The following is a 27,430-nucleotide window of genomic DNA, read 5'->3' as shown; positions in this document are numbered from 1 at the left end:
AAAGCTTATGCTCTAATAAATTTGTTAGTCTCTAAGGTGCCACAAGTACTCCTTTTCTTTTTGCGAATACAGACTAACACGGCTGCTACTCTGAAACCTAATTCTTTTGGTCGCTGCTCTTAACTCTAATTGTTTTAGGCCTCCATTGTGACATAAACCAACATCACAGAAACTAATAGACATTCTGTCATGGATGTTAATAAGCATCACAGGTTACTATTATGCATACTTCACTTTGTATCTTGGAACAATTTGCAACACTACTAAAAAATTGGCCCGATGCAAAGGTGAACAGTCAGATATTGGGAGCACTTTACTACAGCCAAATCCACTATCTTAGAAAAAAGTCTGCTATGATATTTTTAACAAAAGAATCCCATGGATTATTATTTCATAGCAGCCGAGAGCATGCGCAAGTGGTGTAAAAACTTCCCACCCAATGCACCTTAATTCTGATTGCAACACTTCCTACTACTAGAGTCCTTGGTCTTTCTTGACTAGAGCATCCCAACTGTGCCACATGCTCTCTAAAAAACTCAACAACAGATTAGCATGATCTTGCCAAGTACATCTGCACTTGTGACCCAAACTTTGTTTTAAATCTGGATTTTCCCAGATTCGTGTTAAAATGACCTTATCCCAGTGTACTTGCTACAATGATCAACAGCTCTGAGTAGAGTGACTACCTGATATAAAAGAGAAGCCACAGCTAATTCTGAGATGGTAGCTGTCTTTTGATTGCCTGAATCATATAGGCGTGGCAGAACAAGAATGCATCTGGGTATTTTTGTGGATTGTTGGTTTTAAAGCCAGTCATATCCCACCAGAGGAGATGTTTGTTTCCTGGAAAATTACTGCCATTGGAAAGGTGAGATGTTGTTGCAACAGAGCACCAAATTTCTACTTTATCCTTTTCCTAGACATGTTTAGGTCCTGGAAAGGAAAGGCTAGAATACTAATGCACCACTGAGTTCTCAAAATAAGGTTGCGTCCAGTTTCACTTGTGTCTCAGGTCAGATTATGGGAGTCTATCCTCATTTAGGACTGAAAGCCTGTCCTCTTGTCCCCCTTCCCCCATAAAACACGATTGTATCTGAACTGAGGTTTTTTTCCATTTCATATGTTTTTGCACAATGGCAGGAAGTAAGGCCCTCTCTTACAGGAACAGGCGGCCCCAGCAGGAAACGCCATAGCTTCTCTTTTTCATAATTCTATTTCTGCCCTGCTTTGAGGTTTAAAGTTGACCCCTCAATGATCAAATATTAAGAGTGAAAGCTAAGGACAGCTCTGGTAAGCATATTGTTAAGTTTGGATGTTTTATGCCCGACTGATATTGAGTGCGGGTGGGGCTGCAGTCTGGGGAAAAAAGGAATAAAACAATGGCAACATTTGCAAAGTGAACAGAAATTATCGACAGGACACAGTGTTCTGTACTATGACTAGCAGAGCCACTGCAAGGTTCTGTCTCAGTGTGCTGAGACATGTTCGTGGGGAGGAGGAGGAGATAGGATTGAGTAATGAATAACGGAGAAGAGGGGAAAAAAATACCAAAACCCAAACAAACAAGTTATACAGCACACAGCACCCAGACTGGAGTTATTTGCTGCTGGAGCGGATGGATATTTTCCATTGGGCACGGAGCCATTATGGTGTTATTACAAGGGCTTTATGGCTGGAGGTATTGCAATGGAGTTCTGTAAGGTTGGTTTACTTATTTCCTTCATTTTTAAGTCAGGGAGGAATCCTGCAACATGTTCTGGTTAGAGGGGGGAGTTCTGGAGCTCTGGCTGGCAATGGCAACAGATTTTCTTTATAAAACGTTACTCTGAAGTGTAAAATATTTTACAGAGCTAGGCGGGGGGGGGGGGAATATGAGGTGCAAAGTAGAAAAACCTCAAATGCTTTCATAGAGTTTTAATCACAGAACTGAAGAAAGAAATCCTAGAGATGAACAGGGCAATAAGAAAGAGAGCAGAATGGACAAAGATAGATGGACAAAGCTCTCCATGGGGGCGGGATGTGGGGGGGGCTCCGCATACCAAAAAAAGAGGGGAGGGGAGAGGAAAGTCTTCAGCTTGCAGAAATTTAACTAGCTTTGGGGGAGGGAGTGAGAAGGGGAGTAGAACAACAACAACAAAAAAGCTCATTTATCTGAGTCTAGGGGCAAGGTGGGGGAGGGGGGGAGAGCAAACACCAGCCTAGGTAACTTTGGTGCTGCGCAAACCCCCCACCAATCCCCCCTCCTCAAAGAATCAAAACCCCAAGAGCTTTCAAACTGCTGCATTCAGAGAAGTGTTAAAATATTTCCAAGAAAGTTTAAATACCCTCCCTCTCTCCTTGGCAAAAAACTAAACTCTGAATATTGCAAAACACCAAGTGACCCAAATGCAAGAAATAGGAAAAACAAAGCTGATCCATGAAGTACAATCCCAAACTTTCCCAAAGTCTAGGGATACTGCACACACTGTAGCAGAACTACTCCTCCACAGGGCATATTTGGCCAGTGTCTCCCAGTGTGTGGTTTTCTAACACAAACTGAAAAGCAAAAAAATAAAGGGCAAGTTGAAAAAACAGTTAAGCTTTCCAGCTGTGGAAGAGCTTGATGATTTTAATGTACAAAGTGGTCAATTTATGCAGAAATAAATATTTTACACAGGACTTCTTAAAGGAAATTCTCTTATCCACTCTGGAATTTTACAAACCCCCCCATGGCAACAAGTCTCAGAGCCCGGGTCAACTGACTTGGGCTTGCAGGGCATGCACTACAGGGCTAAAAATAGCAGTGTTCCCCCTTGGGCTGGAGCCCAGGCTCTGAAACCCTGTGTGAGGGATGAGACTTGGAGTCTGGGCTCCAACCTGAGTGGAAATGTCTACACTGCTAGTTTTAGCCCCATAGCAAGAACTCCATGAGCCTGAGTCAACTGACCTGGGCTTTAAAACTAGCTGCCGCAGGTTTATTGGGGGGGTTTTGCAGCGTAAATGTACGCATTGAGTCTTGCACCAGTGCCAGGTCTAATGTCAGGTACCTTCTGAGCCAGCAAGGCTAGAAGTTGGAACTTTATACTTTATCCAACCCCCCCGCTCCGTTCCCCCTTACTGTGCTGTCTGGAGCACCGGTGGCTGGTGGTGTGGCTGCACCAGGACAGGCAGCTGTGCCGTGCAGCACAGAGCACCAAGTCAAGCTGGGCTCTGCAGCTGTGCAGCTCCAGGAGCTCACAGCCTTGTCGCCCAGAGTGTTGCGCTGAGGCTGCGGGGGAGGGGGAACAGCAGGGGAGGGGCCGGGGGCTAGCCTTCTGGGCCAGAAGCTCACGGGCCGGGCAGAATGGTCCCATAGTTTGCCCACCTCTGTACTAAGGGTACATCTACATTTAAAATGCTACAGAGGCATAGCTGTGCCAATGTAGCACTTCAGTGTAGACATTGCCTTTGCTGACGGGAAGTGTTCTCCTGTCAGCATGGATAATCCACCTCCTGCAGAGATGGCAGCTAGGGCAATGGAAGAATTCTTCTGTCAGCCTAGCTCTGTTGACACTGGGAGTTAGGTCGGCTTAACTACACCACTCAGGGGTGTGGATTTTTCGTGCCCCTGAACAATGTAGTAAAGCAGACTTAATTTTCTACTAAAAAAGAAAAGGAGTACTTGTGGCACCTTAGAGACTAACAAATTTATTAGAGCATAAGCTTTCATGAGCTACAGCTCACTTCATCAGATGCATTTGGTGGAAAATACAGAGGGGAGATTGATATACACATTTTCTGTGTGTGTATATCAATCTCCCCTCTGTATTTTCCACCAAATGCATCCGATGAAGTGAGCTGTAGCTCACGAAAGCTTATGCTCTAATAAATTTGTTAGTCTCTAAGGTGCGTGTATATCAATCTCCCCTCTGTATTTTCCACCAAATGCATCCGATGAAGTGAGCTGTAGCTCACGAAAGCTTATGCTCTAATAAATTTGTTAGTCTCTAAGGTGCCACAAGTACTCCTTTTCTTTTTGTGAATACAAACTAACACGGCTGCTACTCTGAAACCTGTCACTTAATATTCTACTGTAGACCAGGCCTAAGACACACTGCCTCCACCACACTAGTCTTCATTTTCTGGTTTTGGCCAAGCAGGCTACTGCAGGAGAAAAAGCTCTACCTTTGTATTTAGCCACTTTCGCTTGAGAACTGCTGCATCCCAAAAAAAGGTATTCACATTTGACCAGAAGCACGCTACACAAAAAATGAGGTGAAGAGATCAGATTGGCAATATTGAGGTTATGTTACAGAAACTCCTCTGATAGCAGTCTAGTGACTTGAGAGGTTCCTCAAAGCCAAACTACTAGCTCAAGATGTTCTCAATATGAACTTGGTGCTTTTATTAGCAGATTTGGAGGAATGGTGGAGAGGAAAAAAATTCTACACCTTTTAAGGGGACAGCCATCTTCCCAAATGGAGAGGAAGTAGAGTCCATTCTGGAGGTTAAAATTGGCACCTTCCCAATCCGCTGAGAAGTATCTTTCTTCAACCCTTTCTTCAGGAACTTTCTACAGCCCTTAGAACACATTCTATGTGGAATCACACACTGGAGTGACGTGGGTCCCTCCACCCCCATTCCTTTGTTCGAAACAGTGCTACATATTTTTGGAGGCTGCAGCAGCCTTTTCCAATTGGAAATTATTGGCAGCATGATCAGGAAGGCCTGCCGGAAAGCCAGTTCCAAGACAACAGCATTCAGCAATAAGTCTTCCTTTCAGTCCTTAGCTGGTTGGGAAAGTATTTCTCTCCACCTCTTAGCTCAGCTGTGACTGGTCAGCAGGTCTGAGTGTTTGAACCCAATGTTTGAGCCTGATACATAGTCAGGAGCTAGTGAGAGCTCTGGACATGGTGGTGAAAAATGAAAACAGAATTGATATATGTATTCTAGGGAGGATTACAAGTGGCCCAGGGGGGAAAAAACCCTGAAAACTTTCCATATGAAATGGGTCCCTCCTCCTCTGATGGGATTTTTTCTTCATCAGTGGAAGATCTTCACTCTAGGCAAAGTTTCACTACAAACAGAAACGCAGTTCAAACACAGCAAGTACATGGAAACAGTCTGGGTTCTTTTATATTACATTTATAAATGGTTTCAGAGTAGCAGCTATGTTAGTCTGTATCTGCAAAAAGAAAAGGAGGACTTGTGGAACCTTAGAGACTAACAAATTTATTTGAGCATAAGCTTTTGTGAGCTACAGCTCACTTCATCAGATGCATTCATTGGAAAATACAGTGGGGAGATTTATATACACAGAGAACATGAAACAATGGGTGTTACCATACACACTGTGACGAGAGTGATCAGGTAAGGTGAGCTATAAACAGCAGGAGAGCGGGGGGGGGGGGGAAACCTTTTGTAGTGATAATCATGGTGGGCCATTTCCAGCAGCTGACAAGAACATCTGAGGAACAGTGGGAGGGAGGAGGGGGGGAATAAACATGGGGAAATAGTAGACTGCTGAACTGGAACTAACCTGCAAACTGAACACAATCAACCCAGGCCTGAACAAAGACTGGGAGTGGATAGGCCATCGCACAAAGCAAAATCATAGAGCTTTACTAGTTCAGCGTTCACCAGTAACTGATACAAAACCCACTGTCTCAACCTAATGACACATTTTGCTTCCTCATTCTTGCCACCCCAATTATGGTATACTTTTGCAAGAGTGTAGGAGCAGTCTCATCTGTTTAGATACTTAGTCATAAGACCTAGATTTTGCTGCAAACTTTAGGTTAGACCCAACTCAATTTCAGAGTGAAACTGTCAATCCACCCCGTCCCCAAGTTTTGCCTCATTTGATGTCATAACTACTGTACAGGATGTGAAATAACTTCATGCAAATACATACTAAAGAACCTTTTGATGGCCCTAGTGAGAGTTGCTAATGAAACATGCAACCATGTGGCATTCACTCCAAAACTAGATACATTTTCTTGCAAATATTTTGAAGAGCTGTAATTGTTACATTACCCTTCTTAGAAAACTGTCTGCTTTACTGCTAATTTTGATCCACACTGAATCTTTTAAGGGTTAGACATCTGGTAATCCTCTTTAAAAAAAATCTTATTGGCAACAGGATGGCAGAGTGTATGGAAGGGGCTGGGGGAGAACCTGTAGCCATTTGGGTTAACCCAAAACCTGTTGTTAAATAGGTTCAGAATTGAGATTAGTTCTCTGAGCATAGTTCAAGAGCAAACAAGAAACAACAAGTCCAGCATGTGAGGCTTTCAACATAACAAAAAGCATGGGTACTTCATGGAAAATCTAGAAAGCCCTCAAAAGCTTAGTCTCAGGCTTTGTCATGACATGAAACAGAGGTAACAGATGGAAGCAGGAGGAAGGCTACTGTAAGATAGTTATGTAGTTGCTCAGTTTAGGAACATGCCCCTTTTAGCAGTTCAGTTAAGGTTTTTGGGTTATTTTTTATAAGAGATAGAAGAAGTGTGTAAAATACATTTTGGAGATTCCAAGTGTTCCTAGTTATTCCTGATATTCTGTAGGGTCGTTTATCAACCTCCCCTTCCACATCATGAAGTGGCTCTTCCAGGTCTTCCACTAATGGGAGCAATTCTGTATTTAATAAACAAGTCAGTCTTCTTTCTTTGCCCAGTCACATTTGCTGCTTGTACTAAAAGGCTAATCTTGCCTCAGACTCTCCCACCACTGAGCCAAACTCATCACCTGCAAAGCTGGCCACATGCAGTGTGGGCTTCGTTACCCCTACGAGTTTTCTTGAGCAGTCTAGGCAAGGTGTGCACTTACTCTGTGTATCTGGGGTTCTTTTTGTCCATTCCACAGTCCTTCAGTGCCAAGTGTCCAATGCCCCCCATCAAAGAAAAACAATTAGGAAGTGTTTTCATTAACACCTCTAGATTCTTCTGGTCTCACACTTGACATTGCTGCCACTGAAATAAGATCCCTCTCTTAAATTGTAGGCTGCTCCTCCTGGGCCCTGACAAATTACTGTCAACTGACTGACCATCAGTGCCTAATAAGTGATGACTTGTGCTCTTCCTTGGAATCCCTGAACTGTGATCTTTAAAAAAAATGGATTTAAGAGTTGACACTCACCCTGAAGTTAACTTATCGGGTAAGAGCATCAAAATCAGATACCACCGCACTTATAAAAATAAAGCAGATTCACAGTGTGACTGATTTTAACAAGCAAAAGTCTTATTTTTATAATAGAGTTTGTAATATATTATAGGTTTCAGAGTAGCAGCCGAGTTAGTCTGTATCCACAAAAAGAACAGGAGTACTTGTGGCACCTTTGTTAGTCTCTAAGATGCCACAAGTACTCCTAATATATTATACACACCCAGCCCGATGAAAGAAGGCTGCTGAATGAGCCACTTCTCTGCTTTCTAGAGCCCAGCCATCAAGGAAAAACAGGGTAAAATGTGTGTTTAGAATTTAGGTGCTGTATTCTACTCAGATTACTTCCAAATCAGGATCATGGCATTGACATTGATGTGAAAATGATGTGAACATGATGTGAATGATGTGAAAATGTTGTGAACAAAAAATGAAGGCTTTGAAAACAAAACTAACATGGCTTTGACTCACTACCTCAAACATTTTCTGTTTGTGCAGTTAAACCTTTAGGATTGTACAGCAGGATAAAAGATTAGAGCAGCAAGATATGGAAAGGACCTATTAGCTCAAATTCACCTCCTTGCCATAGCAGGATATATTCCCCTAACAGAGAATATATCCAAGACCACCACCTACTGAGGTGACTAGAGGAGCCACCTCACCCTAGATGCTACGAGGGCCCACTAAACTACGCAGGAGCTTCTAGGATGCTAACTGATCTCCAGATTCAGGAACTACGCTGGGAAGTGAGGATGCAAGTTTTTAAAATGAGTGATGAGAATCTTTAACTACATGTATCTTTGGAGATTAATAGGGAGTGTTACAGTGTTAACAGATGGTTGATAGGTTTCAGAGTAGCAGCCGTGTTAGTCTGTATTCGCAAAAAGAAAAGGAGTACTTGTGGCACCTTAGAGACTAACAAATTTATTAGAGCATAAGCTTTCGTGAGCTACAGCTCACTTCATCCGATGAAGTGAGCTGTAGCTCACGAAAGCTTATGCTCTAATAAATTTGTTAGTCTCTAAGGTGCCACAAGTACTCCTTTTATATTGGGAGGGTTTCTGTGCAGATATTTAGTTATTTATGGATGTTCTCCTGATGAAGCTTTATACTATAAACTTGCAGTTTGATGGTGATAGGCATAATTATTCATATGAAGAGGGTACATTGAATATGAAATAAAATTGTTGAACTATGCAGAAGGAAAGAAATGTTAAAGTTCTACATGGCTTTTACTGGACTTTTGCAGAACACTCAGCTAGAATGCTTTCTTGTCACTGTAGCTTTAGAATTTGCCTACATTGATAGTGAGGTTGGTAAGCCACAGTGTTCATATTTGTTTGTACAACAATTAGTAGAGCTAGGTTCCAGTCTACATTAGGGACTTTGGAATAGTACCCAGTCTCTCTCTTTCCTTAATTTAGATTACAGTAGCATCCAGAGTCAGGACTTGAAGCCACAAACATCTGTTATTCAGCTTCTGATACTAACATCTGTGATCTCAGTGTCTCCATCAGTAACATGGAGATGATACTCTCACACTTTCACAGGGATACAGTGAAGATCAGTTAATGCTTACCATATGCTTTAAGATGGGGAGCACCATATATATGCTATTGAGATGCCATGAAACCCTCCCCCAATGAGGGAGAAACTGTCCCCCTGCCTTCATATTGCTTACATTGAGAGAGGATTGGGTATCATTTTGGTCTTTATGGAAAGCTATTTTGAGATTTTCTGCATAGTTGGTCTGTTTGGTACAGAGATGTGTATAAAGCAGCAGTTTCCAACCTTTTTTCATTTGCTGACTCCTAAAAATCTTTGAATGGAGATGCAGACTCCTTTTGGAAATCTTAGTCTGCAGACCCCCAGAGGTCCACAGACCACAGATTAAAAGCCACTGGTATAAAGCATACAGTTAAAGTTTTGATAAAGTTAACATATTTTAGCACTTCATTTTCAGTATTACATGGGATTCATAAATCTACAGTACTACTTTGGTAGTTGACTGAATTTTAAAATCAGATTCCAGCCTAAGAAACTACAGTCCCAAAGTGCTACACTTACACTAAACTGAATTAACATGAGTGCGTAATGAAAATGCAAGTCTTAGCCCTCCACAATAGAAGTAGAATCTTTTTAAGAAGACAAAAGAGATAAGTGGCTTAGGGTTCCGATCCAGAAAATAAGATTCCACATAGCTGCTAGCCAGTGAAAGCTCAGATTTCTGAGCACCAATGTCATGGAGGCCATTCTGGAGTTCGAAGGCATTTTCTTAGTCGCCAACTGTCACAGAAATCTGCCTGAGGTATCTGCAGCTATCTACAACAACTAACTCTCAGGTCAGGAGTCTGACCAACTTTTTCATTGTTGTCAATCATGGGCTTACTGGGGATGTCATTGAAGGGATTGTCACAAACACCTTCAGTATTCTTGTATGGAAATTGTATGGATTTTTCCATAGCTGGGATGATTTAACTGGGACTTGGTCCTGCTTTGAGCAGGGGGTTGGACTAGATGACCTTCTGGGGTCCCTTCCAACCCTGATATTCTATGATTCTATGATTCTATGATTCTATGATTATTCTTCCACAGCTAACCAATCAGTAGTCAGCTAGTGAAGAACTGTAGAGAAGCACCAGACCAAAAAAATTAGATCTCATGGCAAGCAGCTCCACTTTGTTACAACCATTCTCCTGACACAACCAGCATATTTGTCAAGCAGGCATGGGATGGACTTTTTGTAGAAAAAGGGAAGCAGAAAAGGCCTTCTTCTCTCAACAATTGTATTTTACCTTTCTTTCTCTTCCTGTTCTAGGCCAACTACCTCCTCTTCTAACTATTACCTTCTCTTCCTTTATTCACTCAGAACTTGCCAAAGGAAATTATAGAAAGCTGAAAAGACTGAAGACCAGCAGCAAAGTCTACAGCAGTTGAGAGAAGCCAGGAATAACTCTTAGAGAAAACTAGAGAGTTCTTTCCCAATCTGTTTTTCTAGCCCAGTTCACCTGCGGGATTCTGTGATGTGCAAGTGAGATGCAGTAGTTTGTTATACATTCTAAGAGACTCCCCCCTTAATATCTTAGGAATTTTAAATAGATGAATAATTAGTTAGGTGAAGGAGCCTGCTAGCCTTGGAGAAGCAAGATTGGTTGAATTCTTACCAGGAAGGAATAAAGGTAAGAACAGGAGCATGAAGCAGGTGGTAGTGCTGTACTCAGTAAGGGAAGAATTTAGTGTTAATCAAAAGTAGTCTCATTAACATCAGCGAAATGAAATTAATCTAGATTTCAATGTTATAATCAAAGCAGAATTAATCGTTTTTCAAGCAGTTGGGAAGTTAGGATGTAGTTGCTACATGCTACAGGAGAACTCTTAAGGAGCAGGGTTCCTAAGAATGATTGAGATTTTATCTTTGTATTTATAGTTGTTCATTAGTCGGGGCTGTGGTGTTTTCTGACACTGCCAGAGACTTCAGGTCACCATGACTGACCAATCCTTGGAAAACATTAGAAGAACTGAATATATCTGCATAACAGAATCCCAGAGTTAAAAATGCCTAAGTGAATTGGACCTCAAGCGGTCATGTAATTCAACCCCCTGCACTGAGGCAGGAGTAATTATACCTAGACCACCCCGGCAGGTGTCTGCCTAACCTTTTCTTTAAAACCTCTAGAGATTCTACAGCCTTCCTTGTTAGCCTGTTCTAGTGATTAACTATCCTTGTAGTTGAAAAAAGTTTTCCTAATCTACAACAGAAATCTCCCCTGCTGCAAACTGAGCTAGTTACCTCTTGTCCTACCCTTGGTGGACACTGAGAACAATTGATCGTTGCCCTCTTTATAATAACCTTTTACGTAGTTGAAAACTATCATGTTCCCCCTTAGACGTCCTTTTTTTAGACTATGGATGCACAATTTTCTAAACCTTTTATTGTTTTTGCTCACCAGTGAACTCTCTCCAATTCGTTCACATCCTTATTAAGTACAGTGCCCAAAACTGGACACAATATTTCAGCTGAGGCCTCACCTATGGCCAGAGGGTGAAACAATTACTGTCTTTGTTTTACATCCAACACTCCTGTTAATGCCTCCCCAAATGACATTTGCCTTTTTTGCAGCGTTACTCATATTCAATGTGTGATTCACTATAGCCCCCAGCTCCTGTTTCTGCAGTGCTGCTGCCTGAACAGTGATTGCTGCCGGGCGTGCAGGCTTGTTGCCACTTGATCTGCTGATGTGTGGCATCATAGGCATAGCTTGACTTCTATACTGGGGGGCAGGACACTTAATACTAATAGGTATAGGTCTAATTTCCTCTTTTTTTTTAAAGTTGTACTTAAATAGCAAGTCAGAGGGTGGAGGTGGCACTCCATGGCGTCGCCACTTTCCCCCCAAACATTCCATCCTGTCACCCATTCCCAGCTCCTGGCAAACAGAGGCTGGGGACACCATCCCTGTCCATCCCGGCTAATAGCCATTGGTGGACTTATCCTCCATGAATTTATCTAGTTCATTTTTGAACCCTGTTATAGTCTTGGCCTTCACAACATCCTCCAGCAAGGAGTTCCATAGGTTGAATGTGTGTTGTATGAAGAAATACTTCCTTTGTTTTTAAACCATTTCTCCACACTCCCTAGGGGGGCACACCCCACAATTTGAAAAACTTTATAGCTCAGGAGGTGATGTTTGGATGGTCACATCCCACCCCCAGCCCCCAAACCCTTAAATTCCCCACCACCACCACCAGTTATGTGTCACCTCTGGGTAAGGGGGGAGCTGTGATTCAAGCTGTTTAATGGGTGGCTGAACCATTAATTTGTGCCCCCCTACTATCAATGTATACAGTATGGAGGGTAACACCCCTCACTCCCCTGTAGTACCGAGTACTGGCAGTACAGGTGAATGTTACATATCTTTAAAGCTGATGGCAAAATCATTCAGATGCTTAACTGGATGGACAGAGGACTATGCCCTCTAGAGAATACAACTGTTTCTCCCCTCTGCTTGCAATTGTAATTTGGTGACTATTTGGATCTGAATTAAACCCCCTATGCACCTAAGTTCCTGTATTGAAGATTAGGGGCACTTGAGTCTCATGTGAACCATGACTGTGGAAAAATCAGTGCCACACAAGCCAAGAACACAAGAGAGCTTATCTCACATTTCCAATTTAGTGGAAGAGACATATTCAGTGGTTTTACAGGCAGTCCAAAAAAGAGGAACAAGAGCTAAATCAAACATCACAAGAAAAAGACTGGTACCAAAACCCTCTTCAGCTGTCAGGCATAATCTAGTAACCGTCCATCTTTACAACGATGCTGTGTTTCCACCAGCAACAGTCATCAAATATACTCCAAATACACCAGGCAGACATCACAAATTCAAACAGCAACAGGAAAGTGGTAACAGGTTGTCAGGGAAAGCCCCTCAGGAGCTATAGGGTACAAAGGGGGCTAAGTTGCTTGCTATAATTACATCCTGAACTAGTCCCACTAATCACACAGAGATAGACTGTTGTCATAAATATAAAGGGAAGGGTAACCACCTTTCTGTATACAGAACTATAAAATCCCTCTTGGCCAGAGGCAAAACCTTTTCACCTGTAAAGAATTAAGAAGCTAAGATAACCTCGCTGGCACTTGACCAAATGACCAATGAGGAGACAAGATACTTTCAAAGCTGGAGCGGGGGAAACAAAGGGTCTGTCTGTCTGTGTGATGCTTTTCCCAGGAACAGAACAGGAATGGAGTATTAGAACTTGTTAGTAAGTAATCTAGCTAGAAATGCGTTAGATTTCCTTTTGTTTAAATGGCTGGTAAATAAGCTGTGCTGAATGGAAGATATATTCCTGTTTTTGTATCTTTTTGTAACTTAAGGTTTTGCCTATAGGGATTCTCTATGTTTTGAATCTGATTACCCTGTAAGGTATTTACCATCCTGATTTTACAGAGGTGATTCTTTTACTTTTTCTTTCATTAAAATTCTTCTTTCAAGAACCTGATTGCTTTTTCATTGTTCTTAAGATCCAAGGATCTGTGTTCACCTATGCAAATTGGTGAGGATTTTTATCAAGGCTTCCCCAGGAAAGGGGGTGTAGGGCTTGGGGGGATATTTTTTGAGGGAAGACATCTCCAAGTGGGCTCTTTTCCCTGTTCTTTGTTTAACACGCTTGGTGGTGGCAGCATAGGGTTCAAGGACAAGGCAAAGTTTGTACCTTGAGGAAGTTTTTAACCTAAGCTGGTAAGAATAAGCTTAGGGGGTCTTTCATGCAGGTCCCCACATCTGTACCCTAGAGTTCACAGTGGGGAAGGAACCTTGACAACTGTCCTTCTCTATTTATACTGCTTCCCCATTCACACAGGAAGGCAGACCTGTCTGTACCAGTACACCTGCCAAAAACAGAAAAGAACGAGGAGGAGTAAACAAACATCTGCAAAACTAGGATCCATGGCAGACAGACAACAAACAAGAAGGTAGGTTGCAAGGAAAAACAGAGGCGAGTACTAAGTATTTGTAGTGGGATATTCTATATGTTGAAAGAGTGAAACTTATGTTGTGTGAGACTTGTGTTGGTGAGAACTGTGATGGAAGCCCCTTTTTGAGGGCAGCAGTATGGGAGGGCAGCTGTGGAAACGCAAAGCATCCACAACTGCACTTACAGTATGTAGGGGTGTAAAAGGTAGAGCTGTCCCAAAAGTGGGAGGTGCTGATGGAAAAGGGGCAGAGACAAGATATGTTGATGCAACATCTGTCATCAGCTGCTTTCCCTCACAGGGCTCCTATGGAGCACAAATGTGAATTCCTGGCAGAACTCTGACTCACCTGCCCACTGTCTCTCTAGACACTGGCAGTGGCCCCTATCACTCTAGAATCTGAGCACCTCCCCAGAGATCATAACCAAGCTTACAATTAGCCTGTCATCTCATTTTTCTCCCTACCTTCCTTAAGATAATCAGGGCAATGCTGTTTCTTTTCTTTCCTTTCATTTTCCTCTCCCCTCCTAATTTTCCTTCTCTTTCCTCTCTTCTTTCTAGCCTTCACCACTTTTTCCTCCTCTTCCTCGCTTTGTTTATCTGCAGCTGTGGGAAAGACAAGTTAAAGAAGTGAGTTGCACACTTTTTTCTGTAGGCTGTGAGATTTCTGCATATTCATATCTGCTCCATTAATGAAATCCAGAGCATTGACGCTGGTTCCAGAAAAGCCCTGGCTCCTCTCTCTCATGAGTTCACCCTTGAGGTTAACAGCTTTATAGTTCATATATACTTGAAGGGACGAATTATTAGTGGAACGGGAGGAGACAGAAGGAAACGGGTATGCTGAGATACCTTGGAGGCCTTGTTAGATTAACAGTGAGACCTTGAATTCACCTGGTGTTCTGTGCAGAGCCAGTGTTGTGAATGGAGCTCCAAAGTGATGTGTTTTCATTCACCAGCATTGCTGAAAAGGCAGGCTGCTACCTTCTGCACTGATTGGGACAGATTTTCAAAAGTTCATCACCCAGAATCAAGGACACATTTTTGAAACCCAACATGTTGAGCAATTTTGAAAATCTGGCATGAATTGTAGATGTTGAAAATCTAGCCCTATGTGCTCAGCAGCAGTAAGGAGTCCAGGAGATCGGATTTCCCAGTCTGGAAGTAGATCCCCTACAGTGGAGGGTGATCTGGTACTGGTTGCTAGGACTTCCAAGAGATTCCCCTTCTCCTCCAATATCACCTCCATGTTGCCTGGGTTCAGCTTCGTGCAAGTACTGATTCTAAGCAAGACAGTAGGGAGATGGTACAACTGATGTTGAAGTCAAAAGAGTAGCAGAGTGGGGTATCATGTTGAGGGATTGGAGACGCTGGTGTCTCACAAAGACCCCCATTGGTTCCATGAAGACATTTAAAAGGATGTGGGAGAAGACTGAGCATTTCAGGATTCCACTGGGGAGTATTTAGGAGGTAAAAGTACAGATGCCATTCTCTGTGAGAATCCTGTGTCAGCCTGTCAACACGGGCTCCATCTTTAAGCTGAGATACTAGAATGCCATGGTCAGCAGTAGGAAATATCACCAACAGATCGAAAAGGACAAATATTTTTTATTATTTAACTTGCTTATTATGGTAGAGCGTAACAGCCAATAATGAATGGGTCCCCATTGTGCCAGCCACTGTACAAATGCAAAGTAGTAGATGTGCCTGTCCCAAAGAGCTTGCAATCTAAATACACAAGACAGATACAGGTTGAGGGAGGGGAATAACACACAAGTTGAGTGAACAATGTGACAGCAGCGAATATTGCACTAGTTCCAAAATTTTTTAATTCTTGTTGTTTTTGGTTTTGGTGGGGTTAGGTAGGAGCAGGATAAGCTAAATGGAAGAAAAAGTTGGGGGATGGGGAATCAGTGTGGGGAAGAAAAGGGTAAGAGGGGCAGGTGTGGAGTGAAGCTGAGGTGAAGAGACTGCAAGGGAGGAGAAGCAGGAGGGCTGGCGCAATCAGCACAGGGCAGAGAAAGTCCACATAAAACTGCTGAGTTCTCTGAATGTCCGGAAGTCCAAAGGTCCCTTCCCAACTGGAGTCTCTGGCTGGCTTCTCTCTATAGTCCACATGGGGGTGGGGAGGCACTTACTGGGTCCTACTGCCCCAAATCCTATGTGTGTGTTTGTGGGTGAGCTGCACAGTTCTGGTCTGGGGGAGGGGTGGCCCAGGCTGGGCCCCATTTTACTCCCTCTCCCCAAGTGCAGAAGTCTCTGCTTTGCCTGCTTCTGCCCCTACCCAGTGAACTCTCTGGCCCTGTGCCTATTTGTATTCAGCTCCCTGATCTGTACACTTTCCTGGAATTTACTTCTGGGATTTCACTCTGTCCCTCCTCCAGTTCAGCTGTAATGTCTGTCCTATGCCTTTGAACCCAAGGATAGGGTTCTCCTGTTGCTCCTCTCCAGGGAGTCAAAACTGCTCACCCAAGGGCAGGGGCCGTAGGAGGTTATCCGCCAAGTGAGGCCTGTTAACTGTGAGAACCAGCAGCTGGCCAAGAGAAAGAAACAACAAATTTATCAAGTAAATGTCCTGTAATCCTGGTGGGAACAGGAGGGGTTGCTGATTGCCTCATAGCACAGAACCAGAATTGGGTCTGCAGGCCCCAGTCCCAAGAGACGCTGAGAAACCCCAAATTGGAGACAGCCTGACTACTGAACAAGAGAAGCAAGACAGCAGTCTGCTGAAAGCCTTCCCCAAGCTCTTTACAGCCCAACCAGGACAAACCTCCTTCATGCAGCACACGATCCTGGCAACCCTGGGGAAGATCATCCATGAGAACACTTGGTCTCTGCTGCAGTAAATGTGGGGGAGAGTGAAGGAGGAGGTCTGAGCCATAATAGAACTAGGGGTAATCAAGGCACAGCCCCATCATTCTGGTCCCGAAACCCGATGGGACCCTCAGGTTCTGTATAGACTTCAGGAGGGTGAATGCCAGATCTAAGTTGATGCGTATCTGATGTCTTGGGCCCATGACCTGCTTGACCAGCTGGGTGATGCCAATTACATTACCACTCTAGACCTCAGAAAAGGGTACTAACAGATCCCACTGGATCCAACCTCCAAGGAGAAGACAGCCTTTGCCACCCCAGCAGGACTATATCAATTTACCAGAATGCCCTTTGGGCTCTGTGGGGCACCAACCACCTTGATGGACCACATCCTATGACCACACGCACCTATGCTGCCGCCTACTTGGATGATGTGGTTGTGTATATCAGTAACTGGGGGGACCTTCCCAACCAAGTGGTGGCCATCCTCTGAGCCTTACACATCGCTGGGCTCACGGCAAATCACATCAAATGCAAACTAGGCTGAGAAGAGACCACCTACCTAGGATACACCCTGGGGTGCAGTCAAATCCACCCCCTTGTTGGTAAAGTCCAGGCCCTAAAGACCTATCTACCACTGTCAACCAAGAAGCAGGTGCGACAGTTCTTGGGGTTGGTGGGCTATTATTGCCACTTTGTCCCCAACTTCTTATTGCTCGTGGCCCCATTATTGAGCTTCTGAAGGACAGCCCCCAACAAATTTCACTGTATGGAAGATTGCATCTGAGCCTTCCAGGCACTTATAGACTGCCTGTGCCAAGAACATGTGCTGTTCAGCCCTGTCTTCTCTTGAGAGGTTCATCCTCCAAACAGATGCCTCGAGGTGTGGCTGGGAGTGCTCCTTTCCCAAGAAGTTCAGAGGGTGGAGCACCCCGTTATAGGAGGCCCTCACTGTCAAGTTGACTGTAGATACCTTGCAGTATTATCTGCTGAGAGCCCCTTTTACGCTAGTGACTAACCATACCCATTGAATTGGCTGCATACCATAAAAGAGACCAAGTACCCTGAGATGGTACTTGACCTTTCAACGATTCACATTTTCAGTTTGACACCAAGCTGGTAAGACACCCCTAAATGCAGATTTCTTTTTTCCAGGGTGGGGAAAGGTAAAATTGCCATCTCCAATGCCTCAGAGATTGACTTAAGGGGTGTGTTTGTGTAATGAGATGTAATGGCCTCATTTTGTCCATTAATTCACTGTGCTGGACGCAGTTAGTCCCGCCCCATCCCACTTGCAGGAATTATAAGGGCCAGGCTCTGCAGCTCTGCAGTTGAGGTCAGACCAAGGAAAGAGTCTGAAGTCCTTTCCAAGGAGCCGAACCACTTGTGGAGTCCACGACCGGCTGGGGCAGGTGACGACACTCATAAGCCAGCCTGGAGAGAAGGCAAGCCGTGGCCCCAGGAGATGGGGGAACCCAGAGGAAGCGCAGAGGGAGCTGCTCAGCATGGAGACAGGGAACCAGGCCCCAGCGGTTGTGGAGCAACCCAGCCAGACACCAGTAGGAAGCAGCCCAAGTAAACGAGACATTGGACTTCTTGCATTGCCAAGACGTGAGCCAGCAACCTCCAGCAGGTGACTGGACTAGATGACCTCTTGAGGTCACTTGCAGTCCTACAAGTCTATGATTTTATGATTCTTTGTTTCCCCATCAGCCCAGCTTAAAGGGCCCGAGGCTGGGACCCAGTGGAGCAGGATGGGCCAAGTTCCCCCTACCCTTTTCCCCCACACTCGGGGTTGGATGAGCACTAACCCCTAGGCCAAAGGGCCTGAGCTAGTGACTGTTTTTGCTCAGCCCACACCCAGAAGGTCTGAGCCTTTGACTATTTATCAGTTTAACCAGGGGTGGGCAAACTTTTTGGCCTCAAGGTCACATTGGGGAATAGAAATTGTATGGTGGGCCATGAATGCTCATAAAATTGGGGTTGTGGTACCAGAGGGGGTAAGGGCTCCGGGGTGGGGCTGGGGATGAGAGGTTTGGGGTGCAGGAGGATGCTCCGTGCTGGGATCAAGGGGCTTGGAGAGCAGGAGGAGGATCAGGGCTGGGGTTGGGGTGTGAGGAGAAGCTCAGGGGTGCAGCGCTTACCTCAAGCGGCTCCCATAAGCAGTGGCATATCCCTTCTCCAGCTCCTATGTGTGGAGCAGCCCCCCACCTTCAGAGTGGGGCCACGTGGCTGCTTCTGGGAGCCGCATGGTGCAGCCCCCAACCCTGCACCCCGGAGTGGGGCCAGGACTGGACCTCCCAAGCATTTCCACAAAACTACTACTATTAATGATAATAGTATGCTTTCTATTTTTATTTTTGCTATTTTAACCCTTTGGAGACTCCAAATATATTTATATGTTGACCTTGACATTCATTTGGATGTGAGTCAGGAAAATGCAAATATGCTAAGGAATAATGTGTAATTTTTACTACAAAACACATCAGTATAGGAGTTATTGTGTCTATATACCATTGGCCTCCACTGGATAAAGTTAGAACAGTTCAGCCGTGTGTCATAGACCCTGTATTGCTAAAGAATAATCTCATTTGGTTGATATGACAGAGGCCTCTGCTTTTTGAACAAGAAGATCTAAGAACTTTCCATTCTTGCTACTGTGAAATTTCAAGTAGCCATGTTTCAATTTCATGCTTAAATATAGGTAAGAATAGACTTGAGGTTTTTTTTTCCAGTTATTCTTGCCTGTTTTGTTCAGGATCAGGGCTATTATTAGTAGAAAAAAGGATTTTTCTAAAAATCTTTAATGTAGGATTTGCTGGTGTGATGGGGTTAAAGCTAGTAGGAAAGGCCAATTAGCCATAAGCTGCACCTGCTGGGGATCTAAGGGAAAATGCTGCTAACTGAGAATGAAGCTCACCAAGGCAGGAACAGGTGAGGCTTCTATAAAGCCTAAGAGTTGAGGCTAGCTACTGACTGCAGTCATGCTCCTTAATGCGAGGTAGAGCCCACTTAAATCAAAACCAAACCCAACTCAACCCTATTGAAGTCCTGGGAAAGAGCAGTAAAGGCAGAGAGTACAGAGCTGAACTGCTGGTTTGAAGGTCCTTGGATTGGAACCCAGAATACAAGGTGGACCTGGGTTCCCCTGGAGGAGACTCAAGGAACCTTACTCCTCCAAACCTTGTCAACTTTCTGTGCCAGTAGCTTACTTCTACTTTAGTGAAGGTTCATTAGCTCTGTGTAGGCCAGCGGTGGGCAAACTGTTTGGCCTGAGGGCCACATCAGGGAATAGAAATTGTATGGTGGGCCATGAATGCTCACAAAATCTGGGTTGGGGTGACAGAGGGGGTAAGGGCTCTGGGGTGGGGCTGGGGATGAGGAGTTTGAGGTGTAGGAAGGTGCTCTGGGCTCAGATTGAGGGGTTTGGGGGGGAGGGGGATCAGGGCTGGGGCAGGGATGTGGGAAGGGGTGCAGGTTCCAACTGGGGGTGTGGCCTCTGGGGTGGGGCTGGCGATGAGAGGTTTGGGGTGCAGGAGGATGCTCTGTGCTGGGATCAAGGGAGTTGGAGAGAAGGAGGGGGATCAGGGCTGGGGCAGGGGTTTGGGGTGTGGGGAGAGGCTCAGGGGTGTAGGCTCCGAGTGGTGCTTACCTCAGATGGCTTCCTGGAAGCAGTGGCATGTCCCTTCTCCAGCTCCTACACGAGAAATTGCCCCCGACCCTCAGAGGGGACATGAGGCTGCTTCCAGGAGCTGCGTAGTGTGGCCCGCAATCTGGCACCCCAGCTGGAGCCCCGGAGGGGGGCAAGCCCCAGACCCCGCTCCCCAGCGGGAGCTTGTGTGCCGGAACCGGCCCACGGGCCATAGTTTGCCCATCTCTGGTATCCATAGATCTATCCCTTCCCCACAAATCTCCCCAGTGCCTAAATAATCTAATCCAGATAGGTTCTGCTGTCTGATTGCAAATAGTGGGTCTGACAAGCACAGGGGTATACTTCTTATGTCTATGTCTACACCACGGATCTATCCTTTGATGTGACAAGCTATACATGTTTTAGTTTGGCGGTAATCTGTGTGACAGCGGTTGAAGGAAGGCATAACTTCACAGCAACCTGTGCCAGCACAGCGATAGAACTTCTATAAAGGGCCCCATTACTGTAATTTCGGAGTGGCTCACAATCTTTATTGTATTTAACCTCATAATACCCCAGTGAGTTGGGGAAGTACTATTAGCCCCATAGCACAGATGGGGAACTGGTGACTTGCCCAATGTCAGACAGGAGAGCTGTGGTAAAGCAGGAGATTGAACCTGTGTCTGCCAAATACAAAGCTAGCCCTGGAACAACTGGATCGTCCAGCCTTACACTTTTGGCTTGTGCATAAAAATGCATCTTCCTTGTTGGGAAAGCTTTACAATATTTTTTTAATTTTTAAAAATGGAAATTATAGTGAATTGTGAAAATCAGACCTCTTTTAAAAATGGCCGGTAATCCTACCAGACAGAGACTGAATAATGCTGCATCACTAATGAAACATTGAGCTTGCTTAAAATGAAAATGAGTGGTTTCCATGGATGCCAATAGGGGAAAAAAATTAAATAACACAGATATCTGGGGTTTTATTAGCTAAAAATATAGAGACACAAAATGAATATGATGGTAATCCTCAAAACTATGAATGTACTGGCTTTCAAAGAAAGAATGAGACAAAGTCACTTGATATGTTATACATCTCCAAAGTACATTAGGACCAGCACAGAGGACACAGACCTGAAGTTTCTAAATCAATGGTTCCCAAACTTGTTCAGTTGCTTGTGCAGGGAAAGCCCCTGGTGGACTGCGCCGGTTTGTTTACCTGCTGCGTCCGCAGGTTTGGCCGCGGTTCGTTGCTCCAGGCCAATGGGAGCTTGGGAACCACTGCTCTAAATCAATAGTCTTCATTTTCAGCAGAACAGTTGTGACTTCTCTTTGATAAAAGGATACCTAGGTGCGACAGCTATATTTTGTTAATTCAGAGAATCATCTAGGGACTGGGAGCAGGAGGAAATCTTAGTACAAAAATGTTAATATAATATATGGTTGTAGGAATTTTGTTAATTGAACCTTCTGATCTGCTTGCAGCATGCAAGCCAATAATGTGTATTGAGGCAGGTTTTATTGTTTTTATTTCCTGATAACAACAGCGTGCTTTTTTGTTCTTGTTAATGGTCTATATTTGTATAATGGTTTTATGCTGTAGATTTTTATTTCTGGGAGTCAACGATCAGGAGAGTTGGATATGTCTAAGGTAAGGCTTGGGAAGTGGATAGATTAGATTTGTAATGACACGAGATTCTGGGCATTTCTGTATCTGTGGTGAAATTCACCCATCAATGTGCAGGGGCTCTGGCACCTTCCTTGTTCCCGTACAACAGAAATGCAGTCTTTGTACTGTGTGGCAGACGGTCTGCTATGAACAGAGGGCCTCCATCTTCTCTGTGTGTTTTACCAGGACTCCTATGCTACTTCCACACAGCCCAGCACAGAAGCGGCCTAAAGTGAGGGTTGCAAACCCCCAACAGGGGTCATCATGTCATTCCAACATAGGGCCCAGAATAGCTGCTGAACATAGGCTGCAGAGCTATTCTATTTTATATAGGTTCTGATACCCTACACCCTGCCCATGTGTCGGGGTGGATTCTCTAACCCTCAAGCACTATATATAAGCCCCTTCATTTTCAGTTTAAACTGATTTTTACCAAAAAAATTCCCAGGTTATAGAAAAAGTATTTAGTTTTTTCTGATTTTCACCCTACTTTTGCATCATTCAAATATATAAAAATAACTTGTTTTATTAGGAAAATACAATCCATTGCGTGAAATCTATGTATTACGATAATACATTAGTCTGTGTGTATGTGCAAAGCTGCCTGTTGAAGTAAGGCTATGTATTAGTTTAGAACAGAGGTGGGCAAACTACGGCCCATGGGCCGGACCATCCTGCCTGGCCCCTGAGCTCCCGGTCGGGGAGGCTAGTCCACGGCTCCTCCTCCACTGTCCCCCCTCCCTCGCAGCTATGCCGCCACGTGGGCTGCGCTCTGGCCCGCTGCTCCTGTCAGGCAGTGTGGCGGTGTGGCTGGCTCCGGCATGGTAAGGGGGTGGGGAGCAGGGGGGTTGGATAAGGGGCAGGGGATCCCCAGGGGTAAGTCAGGGGACGGGGAGCAGGGGGAGTTGGATAAGGGGTGGGGTCCCAGGAGGCGGTTAGGGACGGGGGTGTGGATAGGGGTTGTGGCAGTCAGGGGCCAGAGAGCAGGGATGGGGTTGGATAGAGGGTGGGGTCCCGGGGGCAATTAGGGACGGGGGGTCCTGGGAGGGGGCGGTCGGGTCAAGGAGCAGGGCGGGGGTTGGATGGGTCGAGGGTTCTGAGGGGGCTGGAAAGTGGGAGGTGGTGGATAGGGGGTGGGGGGCCAGGCCGTTTGGGGAAGCACAGCCTTCCCTACCCATCCCTCCATACAGTTGTGCAACCCCGATGTGGCCCTCGGGCCAAAAAGTTTGCCCACCCCTGGTTTAGAAGATACAATAAACAGGCACGCATGCAAGTTCTGAAGTGCATATGCAGCTGAAAGTACTGATTAATCTCACGCCTATCATGTATACATTTCAAGCTGTTAGCAGATAACCCTTTAAAGATTTTACACACTAAAATGGGAACAAAATGAAAATCTGTATGAGAATGTTTCAGAACACAAGGAAGCATTTGAAAAAATTTTTAAAAAACAAACAAAAACGGGAGAAAAGGATGAAGTTGAGTGTATGAGCGGCAAATGGTGGGGCCCAATTATTAAATGTAAATATTTATAGGCTAATAGTTCTAAGTCTACAACAGTAAACTGTTTATTAAAATGAAAAGTTTTATTTGGGAATTAGAGATATATTGTGGCCTTGTGGTTTGAGTTCTGCAGCAAACTACATTGATAAACAGAATTCAAAACATTAATCTACTGAATACTTTTTTTTCCTGTCTTTCTGTCCACCAAAATAAACCCCGGTATTTACCCAGAAAAATTATTAATAGATTTTTGCACTGATTTTCACCTGTTTTTGTTGTAGTTCCCAGGAAAAATTAAATAAAATCAAAACTTAAAATGAAGGGCCCTAACCATATAATTTAACGAATAAGACTCATATAATTGAGTTTGTGGGTTATGTGAATTCCACTCACAGGATATTAGTTACTGTTTACTCTCAGACACCCGGTGCTATGCAGCGTGGAGCTTTTTCCAAGATTCTATTTATTTATGAGAAATGATGCTCTCCAGGGTAGCCTCATGAATTACAACATCTCATTTTCATTCGTGAGGAGCAGCCAGTAGCCACAGCTTCCAGGGGGAAGGGGGCAGGGTTAAAGGCAGGATCCTTGGAATCCAGGCCTCATCATCAGAATATAGACGGAGTGGAGCAGGAGAGGCAGAGTAGCAGGCTGCAGTACGCTGCCTGCGATGGGTTGGGCTGCTTCATTTAGGAGGAAGACCAAGGATCCAGGAGTGGTAGGAAGATAAGTCTCTGCTCTGGAGCATGGGGATCGGGGCTTGAAGAGTCTGTCAGATTGTATGTGTGTGGGAGGGTGGGGGCGAGAGAGAGTGTGTGTGTGTGTGTGTGTCCATCCCTGACGTTGCTTATCTACATAAACACAGACGATACCATGCTTTTCAGGCAAAATATTGTTGTTAATTTACATAATGCATTCATGGTAGAATCACTCAATAATAAGGCTCTTCGCACGGTTTCATTCTGAAGTAAAAAGAGACTTCTTATGAAAATGGTAACCAGGTTATGATACACCTGATAACACCAATGCTCCCCCACAAAATATATATTTCTCCATTGGATAGATATGTTGGCTGAGAAAGATGAGGGAGAGAGTGGATTGCAGATCGGCAGCAATGGCTGCTTATGGGAGAGATCATTTATATGCTAGTAAACAAAGCAGAAGGTTTTGATAAGCTCTGGAAAAGGGTTTTAAATGATATCAGAAAGGAAGTAGCTGACAGAAATAAAAGCAGATGAGCAGGGCCCCATGGGGGTGTATTAGAGCTAGGGAGTGACCCAGCAACCAGACATGCTTTTTGTTGCCCTTTTTAAATGCTTTTGCTTTATATTGGTGTAAAAGGCTGGCAGTGTGTGACTGAAATGATCAGTCCTGTTGTCAGGTGTGCAGCTGGCTGAGAAAGGGAGAGAGGGTATGCAGGCTGAGCAATCTTGAGAGAGGAAGCATGTCTAGGAGCAACCAAGCCTAAAGAGAAGGGGAAGTTTGAGCTGACCACATGTAACAGGGTGGTCTGCCCCTTTAAGGGCCTGGGGCCAGCCAGTCTGTTCAAATATCAGATGCAGCTGGAAAACAGTCAGGTGATTTCTATAAAGGGCTGAGAGAGCTCCCTTGAAGGGGAAAACCACAGGAAGCAGGTGGGTACCTATTACTGATCCTGGAGTAAGGGGGCAGAGATGCAACAGGAAAGGCCTTGAGGTTCCTGCAATTTGATTTTGCCAGGGAAATGTTGTCAGTTTTGTGCATGAAGAATAAAGTATTGTCCTGAGAAAAAGGCCTGAAGTGACTTTTAGGTGTGGTGTTAGTCTTTCCTGAGCTGGGGAGGCAGGCCAGTGGTTTACGGATACATCCGATGAAGTAAGCTGTAGCTCACGAAAGCTTATGCTCAAATACATTTGTTAGTCTCTAAGGTGCCACAAGTACTCCTGTTCTTTTTGCACTTAATTAGTTATACAGTGACTTGGGAATGGAAAATACTGATGAGAATATTTAACTAATCCCCTTTATCCAGTACAGGAAGCTTCCTTGCACTGTTTTTTCTAGTGCCCTCTAACTGTTGTTGCTGAAAAATAAAATTCATAATCGGAACTAATAAAATATCTCTACTTTATGAAGTGCCTTGTGAACAGGTGCCTCTGAGCATCCAGCATACTGCAAATAAACTATATAAATCAAAATACAACATGACACAATATCTAGTACACACAGGGTGCAGGAAATAAGACAATCCGACTATTAGTCCTAATGAAGGAAAAACAGCTCTTCCAACAAATATTAGTACAGGAAAAAAAAAATTCCCTTTTAACTTTGGGGCTTTTCCAAAGCCAAGCATGAGGAATGTGAAGCAAACTGGAATGGCCTAGTGATTCAATATGTGTTGTGCTCTCCTGCTCACATTGAGTTTACAGGGAGAGTGCCAATGGAAATATCTACACAGAGAAATTAAGCCGATTTTACTAGTCACAATAGCCAGAAGCAAATATATGAGGAAACAAAGCCACAAATCTTACTATACACAACATGTAGTTAGTAAACTGCAATCTTGTGAAATATCAGGTAATTAATTAAGACAAAGGAGAAGACTTTTGGGGGCTGCATCTTGCCTTTGTAAAACCAGAAATGGGACAAGTCGGATCTGTGTTCAGTTGATCCAAAACCCCAGTGTTGAGGCGGGTTTAAGTAACTGGTTCCATGTTCGGCTCCTTGGTGCTCAGGCATCCTGCTCAAGAGGATGAGAGAGAGAGAAGACCTTGCCTTTGGATGTTTGAGGCCGCAATCCTGCAAAGACTTCACACATGCTTAACTTTACTACCAAGAGTAGTCCCATTGAAATCAATTAAACTTACTCATGGTTGTAGAGTTAAGCATGGGTGTAAATCTTTGCAGGATTGGGGCCTCAGATCTCTGTTGCTGTGCTCTTGGGCTTGAAAACTTCTTTAAAAGGTGCAGTAAAATAAAACCTACGATATCAGCTTCTAGTATCTATCTACATGTGTATCTGGCAAAATGATATTCTGTAGGGTTTCCTCAAATACTTGTTTCAATTTTTGTTTTGTTCAGTGGACTCTATCATAGAGGAATCAGTCCCTGCTGTGAGGGTTAATTCATAATAGTAAAAGCAGCAAAAAATGCCCTTCTTATTGTGAAATATTTAGTCTACTGCCATTTAAATCTTTCCTTTAATGACTGCATCATATTTCTGATATCTAAATTGACTATATTTAGCTGAGAGTTGGCACCATGTTCTTTTTATCCCAATCCAAGAAGCACTGTGTTGTGGCAGAGTTCCATTTTCTGAAGCCATGGGACAGCTAAGAAAAGTTACTGACTCTAAGTGACCTTTTGGTCCCTTTCTACTTAATTTATATGTAGTATGACTGCCAGTTTAGCACTATTTCTTGCTTTGTTCTCTCTCCCTGCTCCATCCAGTAGTCATTTTCAGGATCCTTCTGTGTGGAATATGCTATGTTCTCCTTTGTACAGGACCAGAACCTGGAACATCTTGATTAGAACTTTGCAACCATGATTTACAGACTCTTAAACTTTTTGTGCCAGAGAAGGAGGAAAAATAATAACAAAACCAATTCTATGCAGCCAGCCAAGACATAATCTGGGGAAAATATGCACCAGCAGTGAAAAACTGCTTCAGTTGCAGATATTTAATTTCAAGCATAAAACTAGCTGATACTCTAATTTATTAAAGTCCACATAATCATCCCATGTTTGTTAAAATATTTAAACACTACGTATTCTACACTGTGTGGAAGGCCTTTCCACCTATTTGCTACTCAACATAAAATAATGTATTTCAAGATCTTAAATGTATTACCACTTCAGTTAAGCTTACTCTTGTTCTACTCTTCCCAGTAAACTCTAATCACTGAACAGTATAGATCATTACCAAGTTAAAAATAATATTCTGTTAAATAACTCCTTTTTGCTTACACCTTAGATAATATACATTTTAAAATGTAATTTGATTTCATTATTAATGTTCATTTAATTTTTGTTTCAATAGGCCCTGGTCCTGCAATTGGATCTGCACTGGTGCTTTCCCTTCCTCTCCTAACGTGTCATTGGCTGCATATGGGCAGACTCCTGTACTAGCATAGAGTCCCAATAGCATTTTATGCCAGGAAGAAAGAGTGCCTTTGCAGATTTGACTATAGGTCTTAGCAAGGGCAATGGAAAAAACAGACCCGTCATCTTTGCTTTCTAG

The 27,430-nt window shown here is 44.0% G+C and overlaps 2 protein-coding genes across 21 annotated transcripts in view; one reads left to right on the top strand and one right to left on the bottom strand.

Annotated features, from left to right (window-relative positions):
* Positions 1 to 27,430, bottom strand: part of LOC119844076 (DAB2 interacting protein) — a 494,149-nt gene that overhangs the window by 421,634 nt on the left and 45,085 nt on the right. The gene's annotated exons all lie outside the window — the stretch shown is intronic.
* The window catches only part of LOC119844080 (N-acetyllactosaminide alpha-1,3-galactosyltransferase-like), a 65,283-nt gene continuing 38,702 nt past the window's right edge, over positions 850 to 27,430 (top strand). Inside the window, exons 1-2 of one of the 7 annotated variants that reach the window (XM_038374313.2) lie at positions 850 to 868; positions 13,483 to 13,594. The gene's annotated coding sequence lies outside the window, so the exon portion shown is untranslated. Of the gene's footprint in view, positions 869 to 1,179; positions 1,291 to 1,523; positions 1,702 to 13,482; positions 13,595 to 24,740; positions 24,849 to 27,430 lie in introns of those variants that run through there. The other 6 variants (XM_038374312.2, XM_043498938.1, XM_038374311.2 and 3 more) reach the window with 6 other exon arrangements.

Source organism: Dermochelys coriacea, chromosome 16, assembly GCF_009764565.3.
Source record: "Dermochelys coriacea isolate rDerCor1 chromosome 16, rDerCor1.pri.v4, whole genome shotgun sequence".
Taxonomy (NCBI): Eukaryota; Metazoa; Chordata; order Testudines; family Dermochelyidae; genus Dermochelys; species Dermochelys coriacea.
Note: the sequence above shows the minus strand (reverse complement) of the source record. Positions and strands in the feature narration are given on the sequence as shown.